General features: G+C 43.9%; 1 non-coding gene across 1 annotated transcript; it reads right to left on the bottom strand.

The window, feature by feature from the left end:
• Positions 1–4,090: 4,090 nt before the first annotated feature.
• Trnal-caa (transfer RNA leucine (anticodon CAA)) lies at positions 4,091–4,165 on the bottom strand. Its single transcript has one exon. It is a non-coding gene; the product is annotated as a tRNA-Leu (tRNA).
• Between the last annotated feature and the right edge of the window lie 19,163 nt (positions 4,166–23,328).

Raw genomic sequence — 23,328 nt, 5'->3', positions numbered from 1 at the left:
AGAAAGAGCTTACAACTCGTGCAACGCGTCCTAGATTACTGCTTAAGCGTGTGCGACCCATATCAGATAGGAGTGGCAAGTGATATCGATTCAGTACAAAGAAGGGCAACACTAAGAGCTATTCCTTTGTTTGACTCACGGGAGAGGGCCACGGAAACTCTGAAAAATTTGATCAGGTAGACACCTAAAGGAAGATGGCAGCAATCTAGCAAGCACGGGTACTTATAAAGTTTGGGGATTCTAGGAATGCACTATACGGCTGCCGTACGGACTGCTAGGACAAGATTAAACTAATTACACCTCCAACAGCGCCATTTAAGCAGTAATTCTTCTCGCTCTCCATACGCAAATGGAACGGGAGAAATCCTAATATATAATGTAGTGGAACGTACCATCCGTCATACAATTCACAGTGGTTTGCAGAGTGTCAGTCTAAAGATAGATTCCCAACAGTTTTGTATCAGTCGCTGTTAACAGAACTAAAAATATGAAACTTCCCCTTTGAATGTAAATGTAAAGAATGACTGTGCTGGTAAAACTTCTACGTTACCTCATTTTCAAACTCCAGAGTGAAACTGGAAGTACTGAGACTGTTTTCTCTTTACTTATTCTGATCATTACTAAACTGACACACAATATTTTAGCGCAACATAACCTGAATTTTAATAATCCCTACAAAAGAATAGCCCTGACTAACAACAACCTATACTCTTCATGGATCACTTACTTCACAAAAATCTTCGTTACTCGAACTACTGCAATACAGCGAGCGCCAATACTGCCAGCTAAATAAAAGGTTCTAACTACTGAAGGTACTAAGTACTGATAGGCATATAGTTAGCAAATGAAAGATTTTGATAGAGAACAAACAATGTATTTACCTTAATAATGTTCGAAGGTCATTATATAAATTCGTGACATCCAATTTAACAAATTTCCTTTTTCTGACGGACACACGTCCAAATTTTCCACTCATATTAACATCTCAGAACTCTGGCATCTCTCTCCCCACATCTACCACTGCTGGCGGCTCACCTTCAACTGCCCAACGCTACGGGCTGTTCACATCCAACAGCTCAACACTACACTGGCGAATAACTTCCAACAACTAGGTCCAACCAGCCACAGACTGCACACAGCGCAGTCAGCTATTTAAATAGAGAGCGCTACGTGGCGTTAAAAACATAAAAACCTAAACAGCCTACTTACAAATATTATCACAATGATTCCTATTTGTTTTGAATAACAATGTTGGATGAAATTGCCATCGCAGATTTTTTGGATATCTGGAGACGAGTGCGAGAGACATTAATGTCCATGCACTCTTCAGTATCTCATTACTATTTGAAGACCCTAACAATACAAAATGTTTAAAATAATTTCACAGAAAGAAATACTTTCGGATTTTGTTTCCCTAATGGCTCAATAGCTGTAATTTCATCTTTAAGGGGTCCATAGAGAGTATCTTGGTGCTCGATTGAATCAAACCGTGATGCGGACGACTAAGTACTTCGTGCATTTTACGTAAGTAATAGTGTATTGCACAAATTCTCATCACAGGAACGTGTACCGTAACGTTCTTCAGGTATCCGATACCTCCGGCAGCAGAGCATATAATCAAGGCTAGACATGTACCATACGCAGATCACGAAACTGAACTTTGGTCTTTATCTGTTCAAGAAGTTTAAGTTGTTGGCAGATAAATTTATATTGAGAGCTGTGCCAGTATCTGACGTGAAGGAAAGATGCTAAAAGTTAACGCTGTATCCAACGAGCTGCTCTCCTTCTTTGTATACGCCATGTTTGACGTAACCTGTGACACAATGGTATCTAGTACAGGAGCAAACCTCAGTTAACGACGCTAGTCTCTAGCACAGTGATAGTGGAAATAAAAAGAAAAGTCACTAAACACGACAGCATGCACTTAAAATAGTTTTAAAACAGCTTTAACTTGACCGATTAACACAGCTTTTAATTAGTAAAAGGCATATCTCCCATAAAGGTAAAGCAATGATTTGATCCATTTACGATTTAAATCTTAAAAACGGAATGTCAAAAAGTTTCCGTCCAATTGTCCCACTAAGCTTACATGCCAGTATCGGAATCACGATGGGTTGCATATACTCTGCAGAAACGCGCTCAAACGGAAACTTTTTGATCGCTCCCTACAGTAATTGACACTTAATGTATGTTGCTACGTCAGAAATCGCTAATTCACCTGACAGGCGGCTCTGAGAGTGTAGCTGTTGTTTGTGACTTCTGTCGGACATCAGCCTTCACTCTACAGTGGAATACAGTACGCTAGACTCCAACAAAACGCATTAGTTCTTGGAGCGGATCTCTTCAAAAAGCAGAACTGTATTCTTCGAAGCTGGTCACGTAGTAAATTTTAATTTCTTAGGGTAGATGGAAGGCTTTCATGTCCCAGGTCTTGTGCAAAAACTGAATGCTGCTGCCTTCACTCTAAGAACGTTCTCGACTGCCTTCAACACTGAAAAGGGAATATTTGATTACTTACCCTCCTTTCATTGTTATATGTTGTGTAACACTATACTTTTGGGGCATTCTGTGCATTCACAGTATTTTCATCCCATTCGCGAACTTACTGTTGGCCACTGTTCCAGTGTTTCGGAATTCTAACTCTAGCGTGACTGTACGTATATTCCTTCATGGGATTTGTGTTGACAATATTGAGTCATTCAAAAGAAACAGCAGCATTCACTCGTTCAACATTATACATTTCCTTAAGCACAGTACAGAAAACTGCCCATGCTTCAGTAGGTTTCTTTTTTAGTAGGGTTCAAGAAGAACTGAAAAAAAGAGAGGTGAACCCAAGGTATTTAGATTCGAGTTCCTCGTGACACATTCCTATCCCGTATTCTCAGGAGTACATGAGAAATCTTCTGTTTTATGTGTTATTTATTTCTATACTCCTATTTCCGTGTTTTAAAAGCTCTTTAGTTCTTTGTTTACAAGTTCCAAAACCAGCATTCTATAAACAATGTAATGATTCGTTACGTGTGAAGGTAGCTTTGGGTCTCATGGTGCCACGGAATATTACATATAAATAAACATTTTATGTATTCTTCCACAGATTTAATAAGGAACTTAAACAAGTGCTGACGTGATAACTTCCGCCTCAAAAATATACATGAATGTCCATTGCTCTCCGTGGAATAGCAAGGAAAACACTCACTTCATCTTTCCTTTAAGTTATTCTTCTCAGTCAATGAAGTCATCTGCTTTTTTGTCCTTTCTTCATTACTACAGTTCGACCACTTCATTACGTTTCTCTCTACCTCGTTCTCCCATCTTTCCTTCACGTCAAATACTGGCACAGCTCCCAATATAAATTTATCTGCCAACAACTTAAAGTTATTATTCTACTGCTCAGAAGGAAACGTAAGTATTCCTGCTGCAACTACTACTGTTCTCAGTGTTTCAGATATTACTTCTAGCTGACAAACCTGGCATTGCCCAGATATTCATTTTGTCCATTTTCTATAAGAATAGAAAACATAAACGAACTGTGTTTGTAGAGTGAAATCGAAAGCATCTCATTTCCATGTATTCATGAAAAAATCCTTCGAAATTATGAAACAATCGTACAAAGAAATGTGGGTTGATGTACAAATTTACAAGTACAGTATCCAAATTAAGAAACATGATATGCAAAATACAAATTTTCTGTAATGTTTATTTACCTGCTGCAGTAGATTCGGTGTGATATGATCCCAGACGGTTTAAGTACACTGGGCGCAGTTGTTTCGCATGTCTACAACGCGATTTCGTGAACGTCTCTACGGAAATGTCCCTTCATATCTCTAGAGATGGTGATTGTTTCAGCCAGCATCTGCTTGCGCTTGGAGCTGAAAGCTGTCGAAAGCCCTGCCAAACGTCAGGGACTTCCTTAAGTTGACTCGACTGTAGGAGAGTCTAAGCAGTGAAAAATATGTGTATTAAGGACTCATGCATGATAAGGAATTTTATCACACATCTCAGTGTTAACGACATCATATCGATGAGCTATGTCTCGTACATAAAGTCTGGGAATACTTTCAATTGAAACTTCCTGGCAGATAAAAACTGTGTGCCGGACCGAGACTCGAACTCGGGACCTTTGCCTTTTGCGGGCAAGTGCTCTACCAACTGAGCTACCCAAGCACGACTCACGCGCCGTCCTCACAGCTGTACTTCCGTCAGTACCTCGTCTCCGACTTTCCAAACTTCACAGAAGCTCTCCTGCGAACCTTGCAGAACTAGCACTCCTGGAAGAATGGATACTGCGGAGACATGGCTTAGCCACAGCCTAGGGGATGTTTCCAGAATGAGATTTTCACTCTGCAGCGGAGTGAAAATCTCATCCTGAATACTTTCAATTATTTACCGCACAAGAACTAAACATTGTATAGACATCATACATATTGCATTTGGAAAGAAACTCTGATAGTTGTTTTTTTTTTACAAACATTCGATAACCGAACAATGAGTGACCCGGCAGACGTCAATACGGTAATCGAATTCTTGCCATACCCGTCCCAGCATGACATCGTCGACTGTGGCAGTCGCTTCCCGTATTCTCTCCCGGATCTCTACCACATCGTGTGGTAGAGGCGGTACATACACCAAATCTGTGTCCCCACAGAAAGAAGGCACACGGAGTGAGATCGTGTGATCGAGGAGGCCGTTTCATGAAACAGCTGTCCCCTTCTGTAGCACTGCCGATCCATCGCACCTGAACTCACCATGTTCGCGACTAGCACTGACTATCGGCAGATTACCAAACTACGCTGTGGCGATACACATGAAAAAAAAAATCTGTGTTTCTCTTCAAAATGACATATGTATGATATCTGTACAGTGTTTGATTCTTGTGAAATAAATACTGAAATTGTTCCCGGACTTTATGTGCTCCCTGTATTTGTGTACGAACATTCAACTGCTTCTGTGGGTACTGTCTGGGAAATATGTTGGGAGTAGAGTTGTACAGAAGTAATAAATTTAAATTTCATGCATGATGCAGCAGTTTACCACGCATCTCACTGTTTACCTCCTGAACAATAATAGGTCGGTGGTTCTTACATCAACAGTGATATGTATACCAAGTTCGCTAGTTTTGCTTGAAATCGGTCCAGTGGTTCAGGAGGAGATGTGGAGCATACGAACATACATACATTCATTTTTATAATATGTACGGATTTATTGGTGTTACACTCCATACCAAATATAACACTGATTCACAAATATGTCACAAAGAGTGTAATAATAAAATACGAAGACTACCTACTTACATATGAGAAAGCAAAGAATACATGCCCTTCCACAATGTCGGCGTACGGGCCATAGAACGTCATGGAGATTACGTAGAAAAATAGGACATGGACAAGACATGTTGATGTATATTGTCACCAAATTCTGACTCTTGGGCCCTGTAGCCCATATCTTACCAAAATGAGAGAGATCTCACCCGCTTTCTCGCCCTCTCTTCCTCCTCTCTCCCGACCGCTTCTCCATCTCTCTCTCTCTCTCTCTCTCTCTCTCTCTCTCTCTCTCTCTCTCCCTCTCTCTCTTTCTCTTTCTGTCTCTCTTTCACTCTTTCCACATTGTGGCTCCGATGTGCTGTGTGGCTGTAAGCGCAATCGAACATAAACTCCAGAAGCATCTCTGTACTTATCATCAAGCAGAAAGGAAGAAACGCAAAGTAGTCTGCCGTGATGTTTAATCCGCAACAGAAAGGAATAAACTTTATTTACGACATCCATATTCTATGTTCGCCGGCTGACACGACTCCGACATCACGAAAGAGAAACCTAATTTGATGGCCGCATTTTCATGCTAAGCTCATTGCGCTAACTGTCGGGGGCCAGTTTGTTTCGTGTCATGCATACCGCCAGAAGATAAATATACACGCCGATAAATGGGACTGGGCTGTTGCCAGATGGCTGTCATAAAACAATGGAGCAATTTCATTTCCATACTCTGACGAGCAAAGACTTTATACAGGCGCTGTGCACGAGCGAGTCGAGATCCCCGGGCTAGGACACGATGACATTACGCATTCAGCAGAATCTATTGGAGTGTGCTAAGATTCCAAACACATTTCTGTAGTGCGCTGTTTTAGAATATAACAATTTTGTACATGTAGTAATTCTTACGCTAACAGAGATAGTGAATGTATTCGCACATGGTAAAAATAGGAGAATTTTCTCTGTATATTGTGCCACTTGTTTCATCTCACATGGAAAGACTTCACTTCTCGAAAAAATATTTCACTTTGGACATTTTTAAACAGAATGACTCTTCAAAATTAAGAATCAGTGGTAGCTGTCGTGCGTTAGATGATGCTCAAAGAACATTGGTGGCAGAAGCTTCAAGAGAGGAGTTTTTCATCATGGAGAGGTTTACTACTGACTTTCGAGAGGTCTACTACTGAATTTCCGAGAGAATACTTCCCGGAAGCAGTCGGACAACATATTACTTCCTCCCCCGCACGCCTCGAGAAATGACCACAACTAGAAAATCCGAAAAATTAGAACTGACACGAAGATTTTTCTACAACCATTCTTCCCACGCGTCATATGCGAATAGGAGGATCAGATAGTGGTGCCAGAAGTACCTTCAACCACGCGCGATAGGGTGTGTTGCCTAGTAACAGAGTATGGCTGGTTGAAATGACTCTGAGCACTATGGTACTTAACTTCGGAGGTCATCAGTCCCTAGAATTCAGAACTACTTAAACCTAACTAACCTAAGGACATCACATACATCCATGCCCGAGGCAGGATTCGAACCTGTGACAGTAGCGGTAGCGCGGTTCCAGACTGTAGCGCCTACAACGGCTCGGCCACTCCGGCCGGCTAACAGAATATCACAGAAGGAATGTTTAATGTTCAGGGATATAGCAGGAACGATCATTTCAAGCAAGAGTTTCATGCGGACATATGGACTATTCCGAATAATTTCCGGGGTAGAACATATTTAATGTACTCTATTATTTATTTTCTATATTATTCAGCATATTATCAGGTTTGTACACGTACGCTTGTAGAGCAGTTAGTAAACATTACAATATGTTTTACAAAGTATCAATTGAAAAAATCTATTTGAAAATGAAAGAACTCCTGGGAACAATGATTCTAGAGTGAATGATTTGATGATCCCATACTCCAAGGATCGTAGGGGACGATGCGGGTGACCTGCACCGCCGTACTAGGCAAGGTCCTAGTGGAGGTGATCTGCCATTGCCTTCCTCCGACCGTAATGGGGATGAATGATGATGATGCAGACGACGCAACAACACCCAGTCATCTCGAGGCAGGAAAAATTCCTTACCCCGTCGGGAAACGAACCCGACACCCCGTGCGCGGGAAGCGAGAACGCTACCGCAAGACCACGAGCTGCAGCCTCTAGAGTGAACAGGTCCACTATTATTAGAGCAAAGTCCCGCTGAACAGGCTGGATTCAGACTCCATCGAAGTTGCGTTGACCAGTACTCAGCCCAACAACACAGACGTTTGAAACGTTTACGAACCACAGTGGTGTGTATTGACTTGACAGCAGCATATGAAATGGTTTCGAGGGACGGTCTTATTTATAAACTGCTCAACGTGGTACCATGCAGTTGAATAATATCTTTATTAAATAATATGCCCTACGACAGGCTTTTCCAATTATTAAAATAGGTAACAGTAACAGTAAAATGAGACATCTAAATAATGGCAGGCTCATGGCTTAGTACTCACTCCGGTCATGTAAAACCTATATATTTCGGATATTCCAAATACGACATACACAGAATTTATACAGGGCGATAATGTTGCTCTTGCATCCAGCCATAAGTTCACTGCAGAAGACAGCAACATGTTATCACAAGACCTTACAGAGCTGGGGAGATACTTTGCAGACTGGAGACTACTTACAAGGAAGACTAAAACTGAAGTGTCGTGATTTTACTTCAACAATAAACAAGCACGATTGAAGTCCCACCTGCACTTCAACAATAACTTAGTTCGCCATAATACCTTCCCAAAATATTTAGGGTTAGCAATGTACTGAACACTACCTTATAAAAAGCATGTAGAAAACATCGCAGCAAAACTCAACACCAGAACAATATGATCTGCGCGGCACCACTTCGGGGCGAACGCATCCGCTCTCGGAACATATGCACTTAGTCTTGTATACTCGGCTGCAGAATATCGGTTGTTCAACATTGTGCTCCAGTCTGGTTAAATAGCCATCTCGTGAAGAAGACTTGACACCAAACTGAATTCAACCATGGGAATAATTAATGGCTATATAAAAACCACTCCCCTTCCTTGACTACATGTTTTGAGCCATATAGCCCCTCCTGATGTTCACAGAGAGAGAAGTTTAGTTAAGGAATACAACAAAATTGTAGCCAATCCGCACCTTCCACTCCACAGGAACTTGGCTATCGATGGTCTGCAGATCTACCCTGTTCCTTTCCAGGGACCGTTTTAAAATTAACGACAGGTGGAGCGACACTGGGAAGCCCTGAAACTGGCTGTAGCTCCACCCACTGTTGACCTTTCTTCTCCACAACTAGGAATGAAACTACCTCTCCACACATAGAAAACGATCAACAGAATAAGAACATCATACGTCGTCTGTCGTAACTCATTTTACAAATGGATAACAACCGAATTATCGACGAATGAATTGCACGACCACGACGAATACAGCAATTGGGGTACGCGTGATTGAGATTTTCCGTCACACGTCTGGTAAAATGTGGAGGGGCTCCGTTTTGCTTGAAGTACATCGCAGTCAGCGTGGCCAAAATAACGCCTTCAAGGCGTTCAACAGACTAATTTCCCCAAAAAAAGCAAGTAAATCTGTCCCGCCACTAGCCCTTCTACAATGAGTGGCCCTTTCAACACGTTACCGACGATGCCGCACCTAACGTTGATGGAAAAACGAACCTAGAAATTCATTACCACTGTAGCGTGTGGATTTTCCTGCAACCATCGACCCCAATTACGTATACTTTTCATTCCATTCCACGTAAACGTTCTTTCATAAGTGAATGACATTAATGGAAGTAAATGACGATTGTCATTTAACCAGTGAAAAAAAAATCAACTCACTTGGCATTGGCGCCAATGTGAAGATCATTAACACGCTGTATGTGGACTGCTGCGAATAATCCGCACGTAATATTCGCCAAACAAGTGTTCTTGGGACATTGATAGATATTGATACGTGCAGTAAATCACCGTGTGCTGGTAGGATGATTAGGCTGCATCTTTCCAACAGTGTTTTATATTTCTGCACAGCTTGCTAAACTACACGTTCAGGACACATTGTGCTGAAAACCCTGGTAAACACTCTACAATCAAGAAAGCGCTGACTATATTCTTTGACAGCAGCAGCGGCACTACCTTCGCAGAAGCCGTAAATATTTATTCTTCATTATTGTAGAAGCGTGGCATTTTAGCTAGTGCGTGTATAAACTCGGTTAACCGATGCTTCTCTTTGATACGCTCTCGGTCCCTCCCACTGCTGTACTCACAACACACCATGGACATCTGTGCATTCAGCAAGCTAATTTATTGGCAGAAAGACGTCTCTAACAAATAGCTTACATGAAATGACGTAGGTTGGGCAAGAATAAAGGTGGGTAAGACCCATACGTCAGCGCCACTAGCCCATAAACAAATGGGCTTAATAGTTATGGGTAAAGTGCAGCCACTCACGGAATGCGAGTGTGGGCTGTAGTTGTCGTATGGCAGCGAAACGTGGTAGGTGTGCTAATGCGTTAATGCGGAACCGATTTACCCTGGACAAAATTAGTTACAAGTGTGGCCACCAGGTGCAATATTCGTCGGCATATCCGGTGTTCCTATTGAATAAGGCAACGGCCTTGACGAAGAGGTTCCCGGGTTCGATTCCCGGCGGGGTCACGGATTTTCTCTGCCTCGTGATGGCTGGGTGTTGTGTGATGTCCTTAGGTTAGTTAGGTTTAAGTAGTTCTAAGTTATAGAGGACTGATGACCTCAGATGTTAAGTCCCATAGTGCTCAGAGCCATTTGAACCATTTGACCAATATTTAAGCCGGCACGGTAGTTCAGCGTGTTCGGTCAGAGAGCCGGTTGGCCTCTGTAATAAAAAAAAGCTGAATGAAAGGATCAACAAAACGAACTTGACTGGATGTCATGTGACGTCCGCAACGACCAAACACAACGATCAACAACGAACAAAAAAAAAAAAAAGTGTAAACACCGGTTCCCGTCAGATCACCGAAGTTAAGCGCTGTCGGACGTAGCCGGCACTTGGATGGGTGACCGTCCGGGCCGCCATGCGCTGTTGCCATTTTTCGGGGTGCACTCAGCCTCGTGATGCCACCTGAGGAGCTACTCGACCGAATAGAAGCGGCTCCGGTCAAAGAAAACCATCATAACGACCAGGAGAGCAGTGTTCTGACCACACGCCCATCCTATCCGCATCCTCAGCAGAGGATGACACGGCGGTCGGATGGTCCCGATGGGCCACTTGTGGCCTGAAGCCGGCGTGCTATTGAATGAACTGTGTAACTGGAGGTTACGGCTTTCTCAATTTTTTGACCTTTTTTTTTCCACGTCCCATTCCTAATACATTACATATGGAAACATTTCTATTCCTCTTTCTTGCATTCATAGCGCCAGATTTGCACCTGGTGACCGAAACTGGAATTAATTTTTTTCCACCGTAAATCGAGTCCTCATTAACGCGATAGAATATCTACCAAGTTTCACTGCCATACGTTAATTACAGCCTACACTCAACCCCTGTGAGTATCCGCACTTTAATTATAGCCACCCAGTACAAGTGTTCTATTTCGGAAGCAATTCGTAATAAGGCATATGTCCATATGAAGACTTTTGCTTCATATGACACATCCTGTAGATAAAAATGTAGACGTAGATATAGATGTAGATGCAAAGAGAGAAATTTACGTAGACAGGATTATACTTAGCTTAAAAATGTTCCGAAGCAAAGTTTCAAAAGAAAATCTGTTTACAGACAAAAGGCCAAAACTGAAAACTGAAAATATTGCTTAAGTAACGGACAATATTAGCAATAAGAATAAAAGTAAATTCGAGAAAAATATCTTTACTTGCTAGTATTCAAACTGCAAATGAATAACTACACAGAAAGAGAACACAAATTGAATGAATGTAGTGAATACTTCTACCAGATAGAATAAATATCTGATGTTATGTCAGAAAAAACTGAGAAATTGATGTGGAATGATTCTAGGAGCCGGTTTTAAAGAAGTATCGCAAGAAACGTCGTGTGCTTTCAGTCCAAAGAATTCAAAAAATATCGAAAAGATATTTTCGCTGCTACGAAAATCAGTAGGTAGTGTAAAGGGTGGAAAATTTTGCAGTACGGCAATACTTACTCCATTACATTTCATAGACGGTATTGGATCAAGGCTGCCAGAGAAAGCATGAACAAGTAAACATGGAAACTACCATGCTGGCAGTATGATGGCCAAATTTCTAAATTGTTGACTGCATGTATATACAGTAATAAAATAGGCTAACCATAACTAATGCCGGTTCAACTTCATATTGGATAAGTGTACCAAGGAGACAACACCCAGAGTACACTAAGAAATGGGAGAAAGAGTTCAGAACATGCAGTATACGTTCACGATATTTGTGGACATACGGAAGGACTTTAATAATTTCAGTCACTAAGTTTTAGTAGGCTAAATTAATTGCTAGAAATCCTGATGAGAGCAATCATCAAGTACCGAGAAAGAACCTAAACGTGAAGTATTTTCTTTTCATTATTCTTGTAACATAGTAATGGCACACCCTGTAGCTTTACAAGAGCGGGCCCTGATTCACTACTGTCTCTGTGAGGAACAACGTAGCTTTGCTTCATATTTTAATACAGTACAGCAACCGAATTGGGTATCTTATCATGTTAACCCTCACAATGAAAGACTTTGCGAACTAGAAAAAATGATTCTGAAACTAATAAGATTAACCGAACATAATGATTCGGTTATCTAAATGTAACGTCTGACCATTACTAGTTGACCAGTGGATAAATGTAAACTTTTAAACAACAGCCTGTTTTGTACAGGACGTCTGATTTGCTGAAAAAAAGTTTGACACACAGCATTGTCCTAAATATAACCAGGAAAGCTCTGAAAGTAAAAATACACATAAAAAAGCTAGCAAAAACGTCTGTTCGTAGACTTCCGCGGCCAGTTTCAGGTTTCAGGAAATTTTTATGTTTTGTAAACAGTGTCGTACTACAAAATGGTGAGTTAACGTTTCCGACATTGGGCCTAACTAGTTCCTTACTGACGTCAATCGTACTAGTGGCCGAAATGTTGGTTCACCATTTCACTATACGGTATGGTCACAACTAAGAAGAATTACATGAAAAAAGAGCAAAAATCTTTTCGATAAATACAATATAGTATCTTGATGCTATGTTTATCTGTAGTTGACATACATGTTTTTCAGTGATGTGATGTGGTCTCTGAGTAGCAGCCAGAGAGCTCGATTGATAGTTATTTCACTTCTAGGTAAGAGCTGTCAGCTTATCAGGAAGAGTTGGTAGCAACTGAAGGAAAGCGATTCCTCGACACAGCACGTACGATACTCACTCTGTAGGACTCAGATCTAGGTACCTCACAACGTACGTCGTTACCTGTAAGGAGTTCATCCATCAGAACAGCTCAGTGAGGATGAGTATTATCGTTAATTAACGGGACGTCTCAGCCAACAGCAACTCTGGAAAATCGCCTATGTGACCCCGGTAAAACTTCATAGCTGTTACTCTGTCCGCTAACAGCAATCCACTTACAGGCAATGGATTCTTGAAATGATGATGCCTGCCATATCAGGATCTTTATACCACCAGACTGTTCTCTTATCCCGCCGCCTCTCTTACAGTATCGGGCTCTGCTTTGATCCAAAGAATGTGCGACAAGAATCATTTTCCAAACTGAAACTGTGTTGATCTGTGACAAACACGTTCCTCCATTTAGTCATGGTCTTGTCTCCGTGTTGCTGTTTCCACAATCCATCGTTCAGTTTCTGTGAGGTGGCTACATACAACAGAACGCCGGACATACGAAACAACTGCTCTGAGCTTCAAAAACATAGTTTTTCGGAAAAAAGTCTTCTTAACAGATTTGAGCTCTACAGAATTCATCAGACATCGCTGAAACTGGTCTTGCCAGTAAGGAAATATGTAGAGCATGCAGCAAGTTTGTTATTCTAGGTGCATCTCGTCTTGCCCTAAATCAGGCGTTCCTCGCACATCGCGCTCGTTACCAAAGCTTTAAATTGCTGCTTCATTATGACTTCACCGCAGTTGTGAACGCAGTCTTTGTATGTGCGAAAGTGTACAAGGGTTCTATCCCGCGCAACCGGGTTTAGTGGCATTTTTCGGGCAGTCTACCAAGTAAAGCTGCTCACAAGTAAATCTCAAACATGACTGAGGCACAGTAATTGAATGCACCGTTTTTCGTTTGTGTCATGGACCTATTCGACGCAAGAAGTGCTCAGTTCTACATATATGGCATTTTTTCATTTTTTTCTCATCATGGTTTAGTAACAGCCACATAAAGAGCTAACTATGTCTAACTCATATTGCTGAATGCTACAACTGCTACCATACAACAACCATGAGTTTTTAGTCGTTGTATTGAAGGGCGTTGTTCCTTATCAAGTACGAGTTCGTGCTGAATTTTAGATAAAATGACCGTTATTAACATCCTATATCTTGATTCTTCATGTCTACACATTTGCAGCCCTCTGCCGCTAGAGGGCTGCGAGTTGTAGCGGGGAACACAGCGGCGTGTAACGCAATTATGTTGGTGGCTGAGAAACAGCGCACTGTAATCGCGTTTCAAATTCGAAGATTTCGTCTACACATGAAGCACCCTCTCCTTCATCCAGACCGCACACAAGCGCTGCGACATATTCAACAATCCGACGCCTTGGATTCACTGCCATCAATCATCCTCCACACAGTCCCGACTCGACCCCATCCGATATTCATCTGTTTCTGAAACTTAAAGAACTTGTTCGAGGGCATCACATTGATAGTGAAAAAGCGGAGTGGTTCCGTCAAAGAAGTCAAACACTCCACATTGATAGTATCAAGAAGCTGGTCTCTCGTTGGGAGAAATGTGTTCGTCGCCAGAGTGACTACATTGAGAAATAAATATGTAGACGTCAAGAATAAAGTCGTAGAATGTTAATATTATTTGTTTTATTTTACAAGCTGTAAGATTTTTCGCGTAATAAATTCCGAAGCACTACTTTTCAACAGCCCTTGTAGTTTCGCCAGTGATCTTCTACAGAGAGGATGGGGGACGGGTGGATAATACGTAAACACAATATTAATTAAAACCCATTAATTCTCTGCGTTTCAGGTCACTGTCCATATACATATGATATCCAAATTATGAGGTTTCTGTAAGACTTGTCCAGCCACCACAGCATAAGTTGCGTTAAAACTTTTCTCTGGCTCGAGCGTAGACTATTAACACCTTGTTTTTCGCTCTTTCAAGTCCTGCAATGAGCACTAAGCTGTCGTTTCTTCACAATTAGACGAAATTAGGTGACGTTTCCTCAAATCATGAGTAATTTTTTCTGTCTTATATTCCTTGATAGTCCTCTTCGTTGGTTTGTATTGCCAATACATTCTTATGAGTCGGTAAAATGCGTGAGATGTATTGATGTAGGTGTGTCCACAGAGGCTGCGTGAGAAATTTATTCGTGTTTTGGATCGTTCGTACCACTTGGATGTTGAAATTTAAACGTGTTTAGGCGAGCTGCTCGGCCAACTAGAGCTGGTATTCCGGACAGGTGAATTTGCTTGCTTGGCTGGGTGCGAGTCGGTAGGTCGAGAACGCCGCTCGGCCCCTCTAGGGGAGCTCAGGTACAGAGGCGGTCTGTGGGTGGCCGGATATGGGCAGTACCAGAGTAGGGAGAATTTAGACGGCGGTTGCTCACGTGATCGGAGTGCAGAAGATATACCAGCAATGGCCGTACCTAAGGCCGCCCCGCCCATTCAAAGGCTGACGAATTGGCTAACCCTCCCTGCTTAGGGGGTCGCTAACCCGCCTGATACGTGTGGGCACTCTGCGACTGTGTGATCGATCCTGCCTGCACTCAGTCGAGTGGCAGTTTTCACCATGCCAAAACAGAAGGAAAAAGGACTAAGTGTGGGACTGCGGGTAGACGGGGGTAGCAGATAGCAGTGCACCGGTAGAGCAGACACACCCGGACCCTGAAACTAACCACTATAAAATCGTAGACCACAAAGGCGAACGCGTCGGGGCATACCAGCCCTGAAGGGGGGTGGGAGGTGGCGGGGGGGGGGGGCTGTGAATGGGTCGCTAAGACAGACTGAAAATGATAGTGTGGCATTGATAACCGGGATGCTCCAGCTGGGGAAATTCGGTCACCGTGTTGCAAGTCTTATTTTAGGCGACGCCGCACTGGGCTGTGATGATGAAAGGATGCTAAGGAAAACACAACACACAATCCATGTGCGGAGAAAAATCTCCGTCTCCGCCGGGAATCGAACCATGGCTTGCTGCATGGCAGGCAAACACGTTACCACTTTTTTTTTGTTTTTTTTTTTATTTATTTTTATTTTTTTTTTTTTAGACCGAGACTCGAACTCGGGACCTTTGCCTTTCGATGGCAAGTGCTCTACCAACTTTTTTTTTTTTTTTTTTTTTTTTCGGGACCTTTGCCTTTCGCGGGCAAGTGCTCTACCAACTTTTTTTTTTATTTTTTTAACCTATTAATTGATATATGGAAAAATACAAACGAAAAGAACAACATCCGCTAGGTTTCTTGGAGATTCGAACCCGGGTTCTCCAAGTCGTAGCCAGTTACCTTGGCCGTTTTTTTATTTTTTTATTTTTTTTATTTTTTTTATATTTTTTATTTTTTATTTTTTAAATTGTAAATGATGGAAAAAGGCGTCTTTCAGTTACGACAAACAAAATTAGAATGGACATCCATATCAACAACAGAACAAGAGTTCCTTCTAAACTATGAAATAGAATTTGAAACCAATAGTGTGATGATAGATAATAAAGAAAGAAAAATGTAACCAAATCCCGCACGCCATTCCATGTGCATGGCCCATCTGCATACAGATTCCATGTTCCAAATTGGTACAACATTTCTCAACGTGTGGAGCCCCATGAAGGCGATCATCCTCTGCCCGGTACTCCCCAACTGTGAGGGGGGTTATCGAAGACACTGCGCAAATAGTTCGCAAATAGTTGTCGGTATCGGGGTGTACACTCAAGTGTGCTATGGCTGTTCTGGAGAAATTGCCAGTAATCAAGCACCATCTTCTCATCATCTTGAAAGAGATAGTATATGGACATGCCTTTAAACCATGTGAGAGCATGAGTCTTCGCAGGTGGGAAATAAGTATCCTCTGGACAAAGGAGGAGCCGTGGCTCAATTGTGCGAGGCGCGATACGTAGGTAGCAGGCGAGGATCTTCTGCACTAGCAGCCATACCTCTAACGCCGATCCACATGTTAAACGGTGTTCGTCAGTATCCACGAGGTGGCAATGTGGACAAAGGGGGGAATCCGCCATCCCAATAGCGTGTAGCCTTTGTCGTGTTACAACCTTCCCGTTCACCACCTGGTACCACGCGGCTCGTACCCGCGTGGGGAGGAACGACTTCTGGACCGCTCTCCACACTGCAGGCCATAGGGTCGTAGGGCTCTTCCTCTCAATCACATTGCGAGGGGTGGACCTTAGCAGCAGTCTGTAAAAGTCTCTCGCCTTGGGAGTGCGAGTGTTGGGAAGATCTGGGTGCACGTAACTATACTCAAGGATAAATGCCGAGAGGTGCGAGAGTGAGGGTGTAATGTGTGCAACCGTGACAGGTGGCATAAGAGACGCCGGCAGCAATTCCTCTAACAGACGACCCGTAAGGGAAGCATCTTGGTGGGTCCACAATTTCATCATTGTGCACAAGTATAATGCTGTAGCCCTCGCTCGTACATTTATAAGTCCCAGTCCGCCATCAAGCGGAGGGAGGGTGAGTGTTTCGTAGCGGACTTTGAATAGGTGTCCGGCGGTAAGGTAATATCCAAACGCTGCTTGCAGTCTGTGTGCCATCGCTGTCGATATCGGTAGGACCTGGGCCATGTGGATCATCTTCGTCGCCACGTGAAGGTTGAGGTATTCCACACGCTGTAGGAGGTCCATCCGTCGAAGTAAGTTCCGGCGAACTTCTGTGCGTATTGCCTGTAGTAATCGTGCATAGTTCATGGCAGCCGTGCGGCGCACATCCTGTGTAAATGTTATGCCCAAGAACCGGATCTTGTTAACTAGTGGGAGTGGAGCTAAAGCGTCCTCCTGTAGACCTCTCCCAATGGGCATCGCTGCCGACTTGGCCACATTCATGCGGCTGCCCGCTGCCAAACCATAGCGATTGACCCATTGTATCACCGAGCGTACCTCGTCATCAGATCGGACAAGTAATAGAAGGTCATCAGCATATATTCTGCACTGAAAGGTATGATCCCTCAATGAAATGCCCGAGAGCCTGTTTTTCAACCCTCCGACAAGTGGTTCGAGTGCGATCGCGTAAAGAATCATGGAGAGTGGGCATCCTTGGCGAACTGACCGTCGGATCTGAAAGGGACCCGCAATCCGTCCATTCACCAGTACACGGGATGCAGCTCCATGGAAAAGGCGCTGAAAGATGTCGATAAAGTCAGGCGGGAAGCCCATGCGGGCCATTACGGACAGAAGGAACTTGTGGTGAACTCTGTCGAAGGCGTGGTCGAAATCAATGGAGATCAGAGCAGCTCGAAGGCGACAGGATGTGGCGATGGCTATTAAATCCCTGCATTCACTGGTTGCCGTTTGCATGTTGGTCACTCCGCCCTGTGTCGTTTGCTCCATTGAGAGGAGCAGGGGCAGAACCTTCTTTATGCGGCTGGCGAGTAATCGGGCGAAGATTTTATAGTCCGAGTTAAGCATTGTAATGGGCCTGTAGTCCTCGACCGTCCGACCTCTGGAAGGCTTGTGTATCGGTATAAGGAGACCTTCCACGAATGCAGGTGGCACGCGGGAACCAGGGGTCATCAGTTCTTGGTACATGATGATCCATCTGGGCATCATGAGATCGCGGAAAGTACGATAAAACTCGAGCGGCAGTCCGTCTGGCCCGGGAGATTTGTTGAGTGCTCCCTTGTTAAGCACGTCCTCGATGTCGTCTCGTGTAATTCCACCTAAAAGCGTCGCCGCTGCTGCATTGTCGAGGGTGTGCGACAAATGCTGCAGTATGTCGTGATCGTCCGCTTCCTCGTCCTCTGTATTCACCTCGTCGTAAAACCGGCGATAGTGATCTGCGAAGGCTTCTGTAACCGCCGCCTGAGTCGTTACGACCCTACCACCTGGCAATACGAGGTCCGTGATCAGCTGCTGTCGGCGTCGGCGGCTGTCGAGCACGATGTGATGCATAGACGGGTTTTCTCCTTCCACTCGGTCTTGACGTCGCGATCGCACTACGACCCCCTCCAAACGTTTCCTCGTAAGAGACAATATTTTACCTTTAATTCGGCGGCTTTCCATTTGTCGGTTTGGAGATGGTGGTTGGCTGTCGAGTTCGCGAAGCATCGTGTAATAAAAGTCCAATGTGTGACGATGCCAAGCTGCGGTATCTTTTCCGAATTGAGTTAGCACACGCCGAAAAGCTGGTTTTGCACAGTCCACCCACCATGCTAGAGTCGATGGGTATCGGGGAAGACGACGTTCGCAATCCAGGCATGTGTTGGCGATAATCTGACGGCATTCCGGGGCTTGAAGATGTGCCACATTCAGCTTCCAGGGTCCTCGGCTGCGCCATATCCGCTGCTGTTGTAGAGTGAGTGTGCATATGAAAGCGCTATGATCGGAGAAGGCAAGCGGCCAACGTTCGGCGTCCAATATTCCCGGTGCTAGAGCTCGTGAGACATAAATGCGGTCTAGGCGACTGGCTGAGTGACTAGTAAGGTATGTCGGACCGGGACGGTCACCGTGCACTGTCTCCCACGTGTCGGTGAGAAGCAGGTCTCGAACCAGGAGCCGAAGTTCTTGACAAGTCGAGAAATGTGGGACTTGGTCTTTGGGGTGGAGCACACTGTTAAAATCGCCGCCGAAGATATATTGCTCGAAGCTGCTGATAAAGAGGGGGGCGATGTCCTCCGAGTAGAACAGCGATCGTTCGCGGCGTTGGTCAGTTCCTGATGGAGCGTAAATGTTAATGATGCGCGTGCCCAGTGCTGTGATCGCCAGCCCCCTTCCTGACGGAAGGTAAGTCACTTCTTCGATGGCAATTCCGTCGCGCACTAGTATTGCCGTACCGCTGACATTCCGGTCCGCCGGTGACACATATGTCACATAACCGTAGAAAACGGGGAGGGCCGCTATATATACTTCTTGCAACAGGGCAATGTCAACATCCGAAGAACGAAGCATCTCACGCAGCAACTGGATCTTCACTGCCGTTCGTATCGTGTTGATGTTAAGCGTGGCAATACGATAAGCTTGTTGACGAACCGCAGGTGTTAAGTTATTCATTAAGACTGGAATTACCTATGACGCTTCTGACTGTATTGACACCTCCGCATCCCCCCAAACCTCACCTGCAGGCCGTTCTAGAGAACCGGCGCCAACGCCGTGGGCCCTGTTGGCGTAACTTGCATGGTTCCGTCGTCGTCGTGGTCATCCGCCCACGTCGGGGAACTGAAAGCAAGATCGGCTTCCCTAGCGTCCTTAGGACACGGCGTTGGTGCTTGCACTCCAGAAGGTGGTGGGCAGCATCTGTCCTGCATCTCGGCATCCGATTGTGCCACTGTAGATATATGTGGTTGGTCCTCATTATCGTTCGATGGTGCCACACTGCAGCAAATGGCGGCTGCCTCTGTGGTAGCGTCGTCATTGAAGGTGGAATCGTCATCCTCTGGAGGCGGTGTCGCATCCCGTTCGGAAGTTGCTCTACGCCTCCGCTTCCGTCGCTTCGGAGAGCGTTGCTTCCTGGTGTGTTCTTCTGCGTCAGACGATGGCAAAGATTCACGACGTTCCGGCACAAAGGCAGCCGTAGGCACAATAAGCGAATCGACGGCCATGCTATCTCCCTGTATGTTGTTATCCGTCGACGGAGGCGGCGGCATCGGAGTTGAATCCGTAGCTTGTGGAACGGGTGTGGCATCATCGCCCTGTATTGGAGCATGGAGCCGCGACACAGCAGTGGATGTCGGCTGTCGTGGTGAAGTGGTAGCTGTCGTGAGGGCTGCTGCATAAGTCACAGGAAGCAGCGTCGGCTGCGATGGCGGGTCCGCTTCAGCCGGCGGCAGTTGCGTGATTCGACGTTGCATACATTCTGATCTGAGGTGTCCCTCCTTCCCACAACTAGAGCAGGTCTTCGGTTGCCCATCGTAGATGACGATGGCACGGCAGCCACCGATAGTCAGATATGAAGGTACATGTCGTTTAAGTTCGATTCGGACCTGGCGGACGCCGTTCAGCACAGGATATGTCTGGAATTGCGTCCATTTTTCCGCAATATGATCATGGACCGTGCCGTAGGGGCGCAGCGCTGTCACGACGTCCTCCGCCGGTAGTTCGAAAGGAAGTTCGAAAATTCTGATCGTGCGAAGTCCCATGCCAGAATAATCGACGTGCACAGTCCCCACATTGCCATCAGCATGGCAGAAACGGAGGCCCTGTTTCGTGTCCCGAAGGATCCGTTCACATGTTGCGTCGTTGATGATCTTGACATATACGATACTACTCACAATGGACAAGTGAATGCCGAGAATGTCGCTCTCCGGGATTTTAACTTCTTCTCGTAGAAATCGTTCGACTTCGAGTGCCTTAGGCCGTGCAAATTCGTTGCGGAACGTAAATTTGAGCGTCGATTTTCTGTATTGGTGCGCCATAGTGATCTATATGCTGAGTACGGCACGCGCGAAACGGCCGAATACTATGTAAACAACACGAGCGCTCGCTGCGCGGCAGGAACACAAACAGCGCGTCCTCACCGCAGCACAGCCAAAGGCCAACTCCCCTCAGATACTCAGTAACATATTCTATAGTACAGCAAATCTGGACACATTTGTGATCTCAGAAAAATGAGGCACATCCAGTGAAACAATAATATTTTCAATATTTTAAGAACTACAATATTTAAATATTTACAGTGACTGAAAGTTTTTACAGTGAATCTCAAAAATTTGTAACTTTTAAAGGCTTCATGCCATTTCAACAAATGATGTCACACATGAGAGTGTAGCACAGTTGCTGTCAACCCTAGAAGCCTCACATCTATATCTATTTTATATATTGCTTTATTACACAATTGTCTGTCACAGCATCGTATTCTCCACTGTGACACAAATGAATGCAGAATGAACGCCTGGTATCTTGTCATACTTTTGTAGTTATTTAGGAATATTTTGCTATTTTTCCAGTGACTTTTTTTAACTGCTGATTACGCTTGATATTAAAAACCATTGTAATTTAAAAGTGCTCAGTCACATGTGTTAATTGAAACCGTGATTGGAAAGAGTGCCAAAAGATGCTTCTGTCAAGAAGGCCTAAGTTAATTGCTTAACCAATATTTAACATTTTAGTGACATTTAGCTTGTGTGCAAGAACACTGGCTTACTTATTTAAGAAATACAGTTATTTATACTTACTGTAAATGGTGTGTGACAGAAAGCTTATAACATTCTTCTTATTAAATATTATTATTATATAGTAGTTTAGTGCGGAAAGTGTTCAAGCTGAATGAAATCACACCTGCAGAACACAAGAACGATGTATTTTTGGTGGGGATGGCCTTCAACCAATCAGAATGAGGCAGTGAGAGAACGCTACCGGAGTCAAGTGAAGACAGACGCTTGTTTGGAAGGGAAAGCTCAAAGAAGCGATGGCCACATTTACGTCAAGATCTAGAAGAAGGCATACCTCCCTGAGGTAACGTATGATATTCTGTCAGATAGGTGATAGATTCTGGGTGGTGAACATTCGCTACAATGCTTAAAATTTTGAAGAATGTTAAAGTCAACATTCCGAAATCTGAATGTGCTCCAGTTCAGAAACTTAAAACTTTTACGACCTGCGTGACGGAATTAAAACTAGACAAAGCATGATTTTCTTGTCTTCATCTCTCATGTGTAAATGTGTAAGTCGTCATGTTGAACTCGTAATTATTTTGAACTGAAGAATATTTCGTTTATTGTAATCAAGAAATACACTCAGTTTTTCACGCGTCTCCAACGACTACTTAGTTTATTGATTCTGTACCTTTCTTGCAACGAACTTAATAAAACATTTTTTATGAAGGTTATATTTCTGTCTGCGCTATAATTATGTGTAGGACCACTTTCCGTTCACTTCAGATTACTTACTTGAATAAACAATATTCAACGTAAATATCTGGGGTCGTCTACTTCAGTTTCAGACGCTGGAACAAAAAAATAATTATTCATTTTTTATTTAATATTTCTGATGATTTTATTAATTCGTAGTTCTAGCCAATGCACAGACCACTTAACTGTAGGATCACAGATACATTTGATAATCTGCAGCGAGTTTAGCTGCAGTGCATGAAAGCACACGTGTGCGGCTAGACCATACGACTTTATCCAGCCATCCTTTTTAAACAGAGCCACGCATACACCAATTACGTAGGTATACCCATACGGAGGTGAAGACGCAGTATCGTAGATGTCAGCTGAGGAAACTTTTCTTTGAAGACCACAAGCCTTTTCAGGCAGTGGTAACTAAGTCGTTTAACTGAGCTACCCAACTGTTGTGGTAGACTATCTCTTGTAACATTTTTATGAGATCATCTACGACTCTCGAATTCCCTGCAGAAACCCTCGTTCACTGATCGAGGACAATTGTGTGTAATGAAAGCGTAGACGGACAGAGAATCACTTGGCGTCGCTGAGGGTGCAGTGCGAACATGTGTTGCCGATCATAGTCAGCCTCCACAGAACTGAGTTAAAGGATGAGGTTATTTGTTGCTGCATTGGTGCCTAGTAACTAAAAATTCAATTAAACAACTTCTAGCAGTTATGGTAAGTCTTACTGTGGAAATGTCACTACTTTCTAGTGGCGCCGTGATTCACCGTGGTGACCCGTGGCTAGCATCTTCTCAATTCTGCACTTAATTTATAACAGGCAGGGAAGAGATTTCCGGTTTCTCATCCTGTGTTAACGTCAGATTCTGTTCTCTTAAGTGTATACTATTAGTAGAATGGAGTTTTTCTACACCGTCTAGCAAAAAAAAAGAAGCACCTAGA

Source organism: Schistocerca cancellata, chromosome 1, assembly GCF_023864275.1.
Source record: "Schistocerca cancellata isolate TAMUIC-IGC-003103 chromosome 1, iqSchCanc2.1, whole genome shotgun sequence".
NCBI classification, from domain to species: domain Eukaryota; kingdom Metazoa; phylum Arthropoda; class Insecta; order Orthoptera; family Acrididae; genus Schistocerca; species Schistocerca cancellata.
The sequence above is the reverse complement of the archived record's forward strand: the minus strand, read 5'-3'. Positions and strand labels throughout refer to the sequence as shown.